Source organism: Scyliorhinus torazame, chromosome X (genome assembly GCF_047496885.1).
Source record: "Scyliorhinus torazame isolate Kashiwa2021f chromosome X, sScyTor2.1, whole genome shotgun sequence".
In the NCBI taxonomy this organism is placed as follows: Eukaryota; Metazoa; Chordata; class Chondrichthyes; order Carcharhiniformes; family Scyliorhinidae; genus Scyliorhinus; species Scyliorhinus torazame.
Window position 1 is genome coordinate 1322226 of NC_092738.1, and position 12650 is coordinate 1334875.

The window sequence follows — 12650 nt, forward strand, 5'->3', positions numbered from 1 at the left end:
CTTTCCAATGCTTCCACATCCTTCCTATAGTGAGGTGACCAGAACTGCACACAATGCTCCAAATGTGGTCTCTCCAGGGTCCGGTACAGTTGCAGCATAACCCCACGGCTCTTAAACTCAAGCCCCCTATTAATAAACACTAACACACTGTAGGCCTTCTTCACGGCTCTATCCACTTGAGTGGCAACCTTCAGAGATCTGTGGACATGAACCCCAAGATCTCTCTCTTCCTCCACCTTCCTCAGAACCCTGCCGTTGAACCCGGAACCCGCTTGTCCCACCAAAATGAATCACCTCGCACTTATCAGGGTTAAACTCCATCTGCCACTTCTCGGCCCAGCTCTGCATCCTATCAATGTCTCTTTGCAGCCTACAACAGCCCTCCACCTCATCCACTACTCCACCAATCTTGGTGTCATCAGCAAATTTACTGACCCACCCTTCAGCCCCCTCCTCCAAGTCATTGATAAACATCACAAGTAGCTCAATCACAATTATGCAGGTTTAATAAGCTAAGGGCATTTACCTTGGGCAGACAGGTATTTATGTGCAGCGATGTATATGGGCGCCCAGATATATATTTGAAAAAGATGTGTAATCAATGAATAAGCGTCCAGATAGACAGCAGGCACAGAAAGGTGTCCCAGCTTTATGGAGGTTAAAGTATCTACCTGGCTCAGACAGGTATCCAGATATGCAGGTACATCCTGTTCGAGTTTTATATTCCGCCTCATTTTTCTGAGCTCCAGCGGGAACAATCCCAACCTAGTCAATCTCTCCTCGTACGTCAGTCCCAGGAATCAGTCTGGTAAACCTTCGCTGCACTCCCTGGAGAGCAAGAACATCCTTCCTCAGAGAAGGAGACCAAAACTGCACACAATATTCTAAGTGTGGCCTCACCAAGGCCCTGTACAATTGCAGCAACACATCCCTGCTTCTGTACTCGAAACCTCTCGCAATGAAGGCCAACGTACCTTTAGCCTTCCTTACCGCCTGCTGCACCTGCATGCTTACCTTCAGCGACTGGTGCACGAGGACACCCAGGTCCCGCTGCACACGCCCCTCTCCTAATTTCCGGCCATTCAGAGGCTAGTCTGCCTTCTCGTTTTCTGCGCCAAAGTGGAAAACCTTACATTTCTCCAAATTAAACTGTATCTGTCATTCAATTGCCCACTCGCTCAACTTGTCCAAATCTCACTGAAGGATCCCTGCATCCTCCTCACAGCTCACCCTCCCATCCAATTCGGTGTCATCTGCAAATTTGGCGAAACATCAGTGTACAGATATCTACCTGGGACAGGGCGCAAAGTAGCTCCACCCGTACGTTGCCTGGAGGGTGATGCCTACGAGGAGAGGTTGAATAAACTGGGGTCGTTTTCACTGGAAAGGTGGAGGCTGAGCGGAGACCTGATAGAGATCATCAAAATTATGCGAGGCATAGACAGGGTGGATAGTCAGAGGCTTTTCCCCAGGGTGGAAGTGTCAATGACAAGGGGGCACAGGTTCAAGGTGAGAGGGGGAAAGTTTATGTGAGGAGGTATGTGGGGTAAGGTTTTCGCAGAGAGTGGTGGGTACCTGGAACGCGCTGCCAGATGGTGTGGTGGAAGCAGCACATTAGCAACATTTAAGAGGCATCTGGATGGGGACATGAATCGGGAGGAAATAGAGGGACACGGGCCGAGTAAGGGCAGATTTTCTGTTCGTTAAGTTTTCATGATCGGCACACATTTGGAGGGCCGAAGGGGCCTGTCCCTGTGCTGTAATGTTCTTTGTTCTTTGTTCCTTGTTCCTTGTTCTTTGTTCCTTGTTCTTTGTTCCTTGTTATTTGTTCCTTGTTATTTGTTCCTTGTTCTTTGTTCCGTGTTCTTTGTTCCGTGTTCTTTGTTCCGTGTTCTTTGTTCTTTATTCCTTGTTCCTGGTTCCGTGTTCTTTGTTCCTTGTTCCTTGTTCTTTGTTCCTTGTTCTTTGTTCCTTGTTCCTTGTTCTTTGTTCCTTGTTCCTTGTTCTTTGTTCTTTGTTCCTTGTTCTTTGTTCCTTGTTCCTTGTTCTTTGTTCCTTGTTCCTTGTTCTTTGTTCCTTGTTCTTTGTTCCTTGTTCCTTGTTCTTTGTTCTTTGTTCCTTGTTCTTTGTTCCTTGTTCTCTGTTCCGTATTCTTTGTTCTTCGTTCCGTGTTCTTTGTTCTTTGTTCTTTGTTCTTTGTTCCTAGTTCCTGGTTCCTTGTTCCATGTTCCGTGTTCCGTGTTCCGTGTTCCGTGTTCCTTTTACTCTTTTCTTTGTTCTTTGTTCCTGGTTCCTGGTGCCTTGTTCTTTCTTCTTTCTTCTTTCTTCTTTCTTCTTTCTTCTTTCTTCTTTCTTCTTTCTTCTTTCTTCTTTATTCTTTCTTCTTTGTTCCTTGTTCTTTGTTTGGTGTTCATTGTTCTTTGTTATTCGTTCCTTGTGCCTTGTTCTTTGTTCTTCGCTCTTTGTTATTTGTTCTTTGTTCCTAGTTCCTAGTTCCTGGTTTGGGTTCCGTTTCCCTTGTTCTTTGTTCCGCTTTCTTTGTTCTTCGCTCTTTGTTATTTGTTCTTTGTTCTTTGTTCCTAGTTCCTGGTTTGGGTTCCGTTTTCCTTGTTCTTTGTTCTTTGCTCTTTGTTCCTAGTGAAATGAAATTAAATGAAAATCGCGTGTTGTCACAAGTAGGCTTCAAATGAAGTGAAAAGTGAAAAGTGCCTTATTCCTTGTTCCTTCTTCCATGTTCTGGGTTCCGTGTTCCGGGTTCCATGTTCCGTGTTCCTTTTACTATTTTCTTTGTTCTTTGTTCTTTGTTCCTGTTCCTGGTGCCTTGTTCTTTCTTCTTTCTTCTTTCTTCTTTCTTCTTTGTACCTTGTTCCTTGTTCCTTGTTCCTAGTTCCTGGTTCCGTTTACCTTGTTCTTTGCTCTTTGTTCCTAGTGCCTTTTTCCTTGTTCCTTGTTCTATGTTCCGTGTTCCGTGTTCCTTTTACTCTTTTCTTTGTTCTTTGTTCCTGGTTCCTGGTGCCTTGTTCTTTCTTCTTTCTTCCTGGTTCCTTGTTCCTAGTTCCTGGTTCCGTTTTCCTTGTACTTTGCTCTTTGTTCCTAGTGCCTTGTTCCTTGTTCCTTGTTCCTTGTTCCATGTTCCGTGTTCCGTGTTCCTTTTACGCTTTTCTTTGTTCTTTGTTGCTTATTTCCTCGTTCATTGTTCTTTGTTATGTGGTCTTTGTTCCTGGTTCCGTGCTCTTTGTTCCTGTTCCTTGTTCTTTGTTCTTTGTTCCTTGTTCCTTGTTCCTTGTTCCTTGTTCCTTGTTCTTTGTTCTTTGTCCTGTGTCTTTGTTCCGTATTCTTTGCTCTTTGTTCCGTTTTCTTTCTTCTTTGTTATTTGTTCTTTGTTCCTGGTTCCGTGTTCTTTGTTCCTTGTTCATTGTTCCTTGTTCACTGTTCTTTTTCCTTGTTCTTTGTTCCTTGTTTGTTGTTCCGTGTTCTTTGTTCCTACTTCCTAGTTGCTGGTCCCTGGTTCCGTTTCCCTTGTTCCTTGTTCCGTGTTCTGTGTTCTTTGTTCTTCGTTCTTTGTTATTTGTTGTTTGTTCCTAGTTCCTGGTTCCGTTTTCCTTGTTCTTTGTTCTTTGCTCTTTGTTCCTAGTGCCTTGTTCCTTGTTCCATGTTCCGTGTTCCGTGTTCCTTTTACTCTTTTCTTTGTTCTTTGTTCTTTGTCCTTTGTTCTTTCTTCTTTCTTCTTTCTTCTTACTTCCTTTTTCCTTGTTCCTAGTACCTAGTTCCTGGTTCCTGGTGCCGTTTTTCTTGTTCTTTGCTCTTTGTTCCTAGTGCCTTGTTCCTTGTTCATTGTTCCTTGTTCCATGTTCCGTGCTTCATGTTCCTTTTACTCTTTTCTTTGTTGTTAGTTCTTTGTTCTTTGTTCCTTGTTCCTTGTTCTTTATTCTTTGGTATTTGTTCTTTGTTCGTGGTTCCGTGTTCTTTGTTCCTTGTTCATTGTTTCTTGTTCCTTGTTCGTTGTTCTTTCTTCCGTGTTCGTTGTTCCTTGTTCCTTGTTCCTTGTCCTTTGTTCCTTGTTCCTTGTTCCTTGTTCCTTGTTCTGTGTTCCGTTTTCCTTGTTCTTTGTTGTTCGTTCTTTGTTATTTGTTGTTTGTTCCTAGTTCCTGGTTCCGTTTTCCTTGTTCTTTGTTCTTTGCTCTTTGTTCCTAGTGCCTTGTTCCTAGTTCCATGTTCCGTGTTCCGTGTTCCTTTTACTCCTTTCTTTGTTCTTTGTTCTTTGTTCTTTGTTCTTCCTTCTTTCTTCTTTCTTCTTTCTTCTTTCTTCTTTCATCTTTCTTCTTTCTTCTTTCTTCTTTCTTCTTTCTTCCTTGTTCCTTGTTCCTTCTACCTAGTTCCTAGTTCCTGGTTCCTGGTGCCGTTTTCCTGGTCCTTTGCTCTTTGTTCCTAGTCCCTTGTTCCTTGTTCATTGTTCCTTGTTCCATGTTCCGTGCTTCGTGTTCCTTTTACTCTTTTCTTTGTTCTTAGTTCTTTGTTCCTTGTTCCTTGTTCTTTATTCTTTGGTATTTGTTCTTTGTTCGTGGTTCCGTGTTCTTTGTTCCTTGTTCATTGTTTCTTGTTCCTTGTTCCTTGTTTTTTATTCTTTGGTATTTGTTCTTTGTTCGTGGTTCCGTGTTCTTTGTTCCTTGTTCATTGTTTCTTGTTCCTTGTTCGTTGTTCTTTCTTCCGTGTTCGTTGTTCCTTGTTCCTTGTTCCTTGTCCTTTGTTCCTTGTTCCTTGTTCCTTGTTCCTTGTTCTGTGTTCCGTCTTCCTTGTTCTTTGTTGTTCGTTCTTTGTTATTTGTTGTTTGTTCCTAGTTCCTGGTTCCGTTTTCCTTGTTCGTTGTTCTTTGCTCTTTGTTCCTAGTGCCTTGTTCCTTGTTCCATGTTCCGTGTTCCGTGTTCCTTTTACTCCTTTCTTTGTTCTTTGTTCTTTGTTCTTTGTTCTTCCTTCTTTCTTCTTTCTTCTTTCTTCTTTCTTCTTTCATCTTTCTTCTTTCTTCTTTCTTCTTTCTTCTTTCTTCCTTGTTCCTTGTTCCTTCTTCCTAGTTCCTAGTTCCTGGTTCCTGGTGCCGTTTTCCTGGTTCTTTGCTCTTTGTTCCTAGTCCCTTGTTCCTTGTTCATTGTTCCTTGTTCCATGTTCCGTGCTTCGTGTTCCTTTTACTCTTTTCTTTGTTCTTAGTTCTTTGTTCCTTGTTCCTTGTTCTTTATTCTTTGGTATTTGTTCTTTGTTCGTGGTTCCGTGTTCTTTGTTCCTTGTTCATTGTTTCTTGTTCCTTGTTTTTTATTCTTTGGTATTTGTTCTTTGTTCCTGGTTCCGTGTTCTTTGTTCCTTGCTCATTGTTTCTTGTTCCTTGTTCGTTGTTCTTTGTTCCGTGTTCTTTGTTCCTTATTTCTTGTTCTGTGTTCCGTTTTCCTTGTTCCTTGTTCTGTGTTCCGTTTTCCTTGTTCTTCGTTCTTTGTTCTTTGTTCCTGGTTCCGTGTTCTTTGTTCCTTGTTCATTGTTCAAATGAAGTTACTGTGAAAAGTGCCTTGTTCCTTGTTCCTTGTTCCTTGTTCCTTGTTCCATGTTCCGTGTTCCGTGTTCCTTTTACTCTTTTCTTTGTTCTTTGTTCCTGGTTCCTGTTGCCTTGTTCTTTGTTCTTTGTTCTTTGTTCTTTGTTCTTTGTTCTTTGTTCTTTATTCTTTGTTCTTTGTTCTTTGTGTGGTGTTCTTTGTTCTTTGTTCTTCGTTCCTTGTTCCTTGTTCCTTGTTCCTTGTCCTTTGTTCTTTCTTCTTTGTTCTTTGTTCCTAGTTCCTAGTTCCTGGTTTGGGTTCCGTTTTCCTTGTTCTTTGTTCTTTGCTCTTTGTTCCTAGTGAAATGAAATGAAATGAAATGAAATGAAAATCGCTTATTGTCACAAGTAGGCTTCAAATGAAGTTACTGTGAAAAGTGCCTTGTTCCTTGTTCCTTCTTCCTTGTTCCATGTTCCGTGTTCCGTGTTCCTTTTACTCTTTTCTTTGTTCTTTGTTCTTTGTTCCTGGTGCCTTGTTCTTTCTTCTTTCTTCTTTCTTCTTTCTTCTTTCTCCTTTCTTCTTTCTTCTTTCTTCTTTGTTCCTTGTTCCTTGTTCCTAGTTCCTGGTTCCTGGTTCCGTTTTCCTTGTTCTTTGTTCCATGCTCCGTGTTCCGTGTTCCGTGTTCCTTTTACTCTTTTCTTTGTTCTTTGTTCTTTGTTCCTGGTTCCTGATGCCTTGTTCTTTCTTCTTTCTTCTTTCTTCCTTGTTCCTTGTTCCATGTTCTTTGTTCCTTGTTCCTTGTTCCTTGTTCCTTGTTCCTTGTTCCTTGTTCATTGTTCCTTGTTCTTTGTTCCTTGTTCCTTTTTCTTTGTTCCTTGTTCTTTGTTCCTTGTTCCTTGTTCTGTGTTCCTTGTTCCTTGTTCCTTGTTCCATGTTCCCTGTTCCGTGTTCCTTGTTCCTTGTTCCTTGTTCCTTGTTCCTTGTTCCTTGTTCCATGTTCTGTGTTCCGTGTTCCTTGTTCCTTGTTCCTTGTTCCGTGTTCCTTGTTCCTTGTTCCTTGTTCCTTGTTCCATGTTCCGTGCTTCGTGTTCCTTTTACTCTTTTCTTTGTTCTTAGTTCTTTGTTCCTTGTTCCTTGTTCTTTATTCTTTGGTATTTGTTCTTTGTTCGTGGTTCCGTGTTCTTTGTTCCTTGTTCATTGTTTCTTGTTCCTTGTTCCTTGTTTTTTATTCTTTGGTATTTGTTCTTTGTTCCTGGTTCCGTGTTCTTTGTTCCTTGCTCATTGTTTCTTGTTCCTTGTTCGTTGTTCTTTGTTCCGTGTTCTTTGTTCCTTATTTCTTGTTCTGTGTTCCGTTTTCCTTGTTCCTTGTTCTGTGTTCCGTTTTCCTTGTTCTTCGTTGTTTGTTCTTTGTTCCTGGTTCCGTGTTGTTTGTTCCTTGTTCATTGTTCAAATGAAGTTACTGTGAAAAGTGCCTTGTTCCTTGTTCCTTGTTCCTTGTTCCATGTTCCATGTTCCGTGTTCCGTGTTCCTTTTACTCTTTTCTTTGTTCTTTGTTCCTGGTTCCTGTTGCCTTGTTCTTTCTTCTCTGTTCTTTGTTCTTTGTTCTTTGTTCTTTGTTCTTTATTCTTTGTTCTTTGTTCTTTGTGTGGAGTTCTTTGTTCTTTGTTCTTCGTTCCTTGTTCCTTGTTCCTTGTTCCTTGTCATTTGTTCTTTCTTCTTTGTTCTTTGTTCCTAGTTCCTAGTTCCTGGTTTGGGTTCCGTTTTCCTTGTTCTTTGTTCTTTGCTCTTTGTTCCTAGTGAAATGAAATGAAATGAAATGAAATGAAAATCGCTTATTGTCACAAGTAGGCTTCAAATGAAGTTACTGTGAAAAGTGCCTTGTTCCTTGTTCCTTCTTCCTTGTTCCATGTTCCGTGTTCCGTGTTCCTTTTACTCTTTTCTTTGTTCTTTGTTCCTGGTTCCTGTTGCCTTGTTCTTTCTTCTTTGTTCTTTGTTCTTTGTTCTTTGTTCTTTATTCTTTGTTCTTTGTTCTTTGTTCTTTGTGTGGTGTTCTTTGTTCTTTGTTCTTCGTTCCTTGTTCCTTGTTCCTTGTTCTTTATTCTTTGGTATTTGTTCTTTGTTCGTGGTTCCGTGTTCTTTGTTCCTTGTTCATTGTTTCTTGTTCCTTGTTCCTTGTTTTTTATTCTTTGGTATTTGTTCTTTGTTCCTGGTTCCGTGTTCTTTGTTCCTTGCTCATTGTTTCTTGTTCCTTGTTCGTTGTTCTTTGTTCCGTGTTCTTTGTTCCTTATTTCTTGTTCTGTGTTCCGTTTTCCTTGTTCCTTGTTCTGTGTTCCGTTTTCCTTGTTCTTCGTTCTTTGTTCTTTGTTCCTGGTTCCGTGTTCTTTGTTCCTTGTTCATTGTTCAAATGAAGTTACTGTGAAAAGTGCCTTGTTCCTTGTTCCTTGTTCCTTGTTCCATGTTCCGTGTTCCGTGTTCCTTTTACTCTTTTCTTTGTTCTTTGTTCCTGGTTCCTGTTGCCTTGTTCTTTGTTCTTTATTCTTTGTTCTTTGTTCTTTGTTCTTTGTTCTTTATTCTTTGTTCTTTGTTCTTTGTGTGGTGTTCTTTGTTCTTTGTTCTTCGTTCCTTGTTCCTTGTTCCTTGTCATTTGTTCTTTCTTCTTTGTTCTTTGTTCCTAGTTCCTAGTTCCTGGTTTGGGTTCCGTTTTCCTTGTTCTTTGTTCTTTGCTCTTTGTTGCTAGTGAAATGAAATGAAATGAAATGAAATGAAAATCGCTTATTGTCACAAGTAGGCTTCAAATGAAGTTACTGTGAAAAGTGCCTTGTTCCTTGTTCCTTCTTCCTTGTTCCATGTTCCGTGTTCCGTGTTCCTTTTACTCTTTTCTTTGTTCTTTGTTCTTTGTTCTTTGTTCTTTGTTCCTGGTGCCTTGTTCTTTCTTCTTTCTTCTTTCTTCTTTCTTCTTTCTCCTTTCTTCTTTCTTCTTTCTTCTTTGTTCCTTGTTCCTTGTTCCTAGTTCCTGGTTCCTGGTTCCGTTTTCCTTGTTCTTTGTTCCATGCTCCGTGTTCCGTGTTCCGTGTTCCTTTTACTCTTTTCTTTGTTCTTTGTTCTTTGTTCTTTGTTCCTGGTTCCTGATGCCTTGTTCTTTCTTCTTTCTTCTTTCTTCCTTGTTCCTTGTTCCATGTTCTTTGTTCCTTGTTCCTTGTTCCTTGTTCCTTGTTCCTTGTTCCTTGTTCATTGTTCCTTGTTCTTTGTTCCTTGTTCCTTTTTCTTTGTTCCTTGTTCTTTGTTCCTTGTTCCTTGTTCTGTGTTCCTTGTTCCTTGTTCCTTGTTCCATGTTCCGTGTTCCGTGTTCCTTGTTCCTTGTTCCTTGTTCCTTGTTCCTTCTTCCTTGTTCCATGTTCCGTGTTCCGTGTTCCTTGTTCCTTGTTCCTTGTTCCGTGTTCCTTGTTCCTTGTTCCTTGTTCCTTGTTCCTTGTTCCATGTTCCGTGTTCCGTGTTCCTTTAATCTTTTCTTGCTCTTTGTTCCTTGTTCTTCGTTCTTTGTTCTTTGTTCCTGGTTCCTTGTTCTTTGTTCCTTGTTCATTGTTCAAATGAAGTTACTGTGAACAGTGCCTTGTTCCTTGTTCCGTGTTCCATGTTCCGTGTTCCTTTTACTCTTTTCTTTGTTCTTTGTTCTTTGTTCCTGGCTCCTGGTGCCTTGTTCTTTCTTCTTTCTTTTTTCTTCTTTCTTCTTTCTTCTTTCTTCTTTCTTCTTTCTTCTTTGTTCCTTGTTCCTTGTTCCTTGTTCCTTGTTCCTTGTTCCTAGTTCCTGGTTCCTGGTTCCGTTTTCCTTGTTCTTTGCTCTTTGTTCCTAGTGCCTTTTTCCTTGTTCCTTGTTCCTTGTGCCTTGTTCCATGTTCCGTGTTCCGTGTTCCTTTTACTCTTTTCTTTGTTCTTTGTTCCTGATTCCTGGTGCCTTGTTCTTTCTTCTTTCTTCTTTCTTCCTTGTTGCTTGTTCTTTGTTCCTTGTTGCTTGTTCTTTGTTCCTTGTTCCGTGTTCCTTGTTCCTTGTTCCTTGTTCCTTGTTCATTGTTTATTGTTCATTGTTCTTTGTTCTTTGTTCCTTGTTCCTTGTTCCTTGTTCCTTGTTCCTTATTCCTTATTCTTTGTTCCATGTTCCGTGTTCCGTGTTCCTTTATTCTTTTATTTGCTCTTTGTTCCGTGTTCTTCGTTCTTTGTTCTTTCTTCCTGGTTCCTTGTTCTTTGTTCCTTGTTCAATGTTCAAATGACGTTATTGTGAAAAGTGCCTTGTGCCTTGTTCCATGTTCCGTGTTCCGTGCTCCTTTTACTCATTTCTTTGTTCTTTGTTCTTTGTTCCTGGTTCTTGGTGCCTTGTTCTTTCTTCTTTCTTCTTTCTTCTTTCTTCTTTCTTCTTTCTTTTTTCTTCTTTCCTCTTTCTTCTTTCTTCTTTATTCTTTATTCTTTATTCTTTCTTCTTCTTTGTTCCTTGTTCTTTGTTCTTTGTTTGGTGTTCTTTGTTCTTTGTTCTTCGTTCCTTGTTCTTTGTTCTTTGTTCCTAGTTCCTGGTTTGGGTTCCGTTCCCATTGTTCTTTGTTCTGCTTTCTTTGTTCTTCGCTCTTTGTTATTTGTTCTTTGTTCTTTGTTCCTAGTTCCTGGTTTGGGTTCCGTTTTCCTTGTTCCTTGTTCCATGTTCCGTGTTCCGTGTTCCTTTTACTCTTTTCTTTGTTCTTTGTTCCTGGTTCCTGTTGCCTTGTTCTTTCTTCTTTCTTCTTTCTTCTTTCTTCCTTGTTCCTAGTTCCTGGTTCCTGGTTCCGTTTTCCTTGTATTTTGCTCTTTGTTCCTAGTGCCTTGTTCCTTGTTCCTTGTTCCTTGTTCCATGTTCCGTGTTCCGTGTTCCTTTTACGCTTTTCTTTGTTCTTTGTTCTTTGTTGCTTATTTCCTCGTTCTTTGTTCTTTGTTATGTGGTCTTTGTTCCTGGTTCCGTGTTCTTTGTTCCTTGTTCCTTGTTCTTTGTTCCTTGTTCCTTGTTCCTTGTTCCTTGTTCCTTGTTCTTTGTTCTTTGTCCTGTGTCTTTGTTCCGTATCCTTTGTTCTTTGTTCCATGTTCTTTCTTCTCTGTTATTTGTTCTTTGTTCCTGGTTCCGTGTTCTTTGTTCCTTGTTCATTGTTCCTTGTTCACTGTTCTTTTTCCTTGTTCTTTGTTCCTTGTTTGTTGTTCCGTGTTCTTTGTTCTTTGTTCCTACTTCCTAGTTGCTGGTTCCTGGTTCCGTTTCCCTTGTTCCTTGTTCCGTGTTCTGTGTTATTTGTTCTTCGTTCTTTGTTATTTGTTGTTTGTTCCTAGTTCCTGGTTCCGTTTTCCTTGTTCTTTGTTCTTTGCTCTTTGTTCCTAGAGCCTTGTTCCTTGCTCCTTGTTCTTTGTTCTTTGTCCTGTGTCTTTGTTCCGTATTCTTTGTTCTTTGTTCCGTGTTCTTTCTTCTCTGTTATTTGTTCTTTGTTCCTGGTTCCGTGTTCTTTGTTCCTTGTTCATTGTTCCTTGTTCACTGTTCTGTTTCCTTGTTCTTTGTTCCTTGTTTGTTGTTCCGTGTTCTTTGTTCTTTGTTCCTACTTCCTAGTTGCTGGTTCCTGGTTCCGTTTCCCTTGTTCCTTGTTCCGTGTTCTGTGTTATTTGTTCTTCGTTCTTTGTTATTTGTTGTTTGTTCCTAGTTCCTGGTTCCGTTTTCCTTGTTCTTTGTTCTTTGATCTTTGCTCCTAGTGCCTTGTTCCTTGCTCCTTGTTCTTTGTTCTTTGTCCTGTGCCTTTGTTCCTAGTGCCTTGTTCCTTGTTCCATGTTCCGTGTTCCGTGTTCCTTTTACTCTTTTCTTTGTTCTTTCTTCTTTCTTCTTTCTTCTTTCTTCTTTCTTCTTTCTTCTTTCTTCTTCTCTTCCTTGTTCTTTGTTCCTTGTTCCTAGTTCCTAGTTCCTGGTTCCTGGTGCCGTTTTCCTGGTTCTTTGCTCTTTTTTCCTAATGCTTTGTTCCTTGTTCATTGTTCCTTGTTCCATGTTCCGTGCTTCATGTTCCTTTTACTCTTTTCTTTGTTCTTAGTGCTTTGTTCTTTGTTCCTTGTTCCTTGTTCTTTATTCTTTGGTATTTGTTCTTTGTTCCTGGTTCCGTGTTCTTTGTTCCTTGTTCATTGTTTCTTGTTCCTTGTTCGTTGTTCTTTGTTCCGTGTTCGTTGTTCCTTGTTCCTTGTCCTTTGTTCCTTGTTCCTTGCTCCTTGTTCTGTGTTCCGTTTTCCTTGTTCTGTGTTCTTTGTTCCTTGTTCCTTGTGCTTTGTTCCTTGTTCCTTGTTCCTTGTTCTTTGTTCTGTGTTCCGTTTTCCTTGTTCTTTGTTCTTTGTTCTTTATTCTTTGTTCCTAGTTTCTAGTTTCTAGTTACTGGTTCCGTTTCCTTGTTCTTTGTTCTTTGCTATTTGTTCTTCGTGCCTTGTTCCTTGTTCCTTATTCCTTGTTCCATGTTCCGTGTTCCGTGTTCCGTGTTCCTTTAAACTTTTCTTTGCTCTTTGTTCCTTGTTCTTCGTTCTTGTTCTTTGTTCTTTGTTCTTTGTTCCTGGTTCCGTGTTCTTTGTTCCTTGTTCATTGTTCAAATGAAGTTACTGTGAAAAGTGCCTTGTTATTTGTTCCTTGTTCCTTGTTCCATGTTCTGTGTTCCGTGTTCCGTGTTCCTTTTACTCTTTTCTTTGTTCTTTGTTCCTGGTTCCTGGTGCCTTGTTCTTTCTTCTTTCTTCTTTCTTCTTTCTTCTTTCTTCTTTCTTCTTTCTTCTTTCTTCTTTCTTCTTTCTTCTTTCTTCTTTCTTCTTTCTTCTTTCTTCTTTCTTCTTTGTGTGGTGTTCTTTGTTCTTTGTTCTTCGTGCCATGTTCCTTGTTCCTTGTCCTTTGTTCTTTCTTCTTTGTTCTTTGTTCCTAGTTCCTAGTTGCTGGTTCCTGGTTCCGTTCCCCTTGTTCTTTGTTCCGCTTTCTTTGTTCTTCGCTCTTTGTTATTTGTTCTTTGTTCTTTGTTCCTAGTTCCTGGTTTGGGTTCCGTTTTCCTTGTTCTTTGTTCTTTGTTCCTAGTTCCTGGTTTGGGTTCCGTTTTCCTTGTTCTTTGTTCTTTGCTCTTTGTT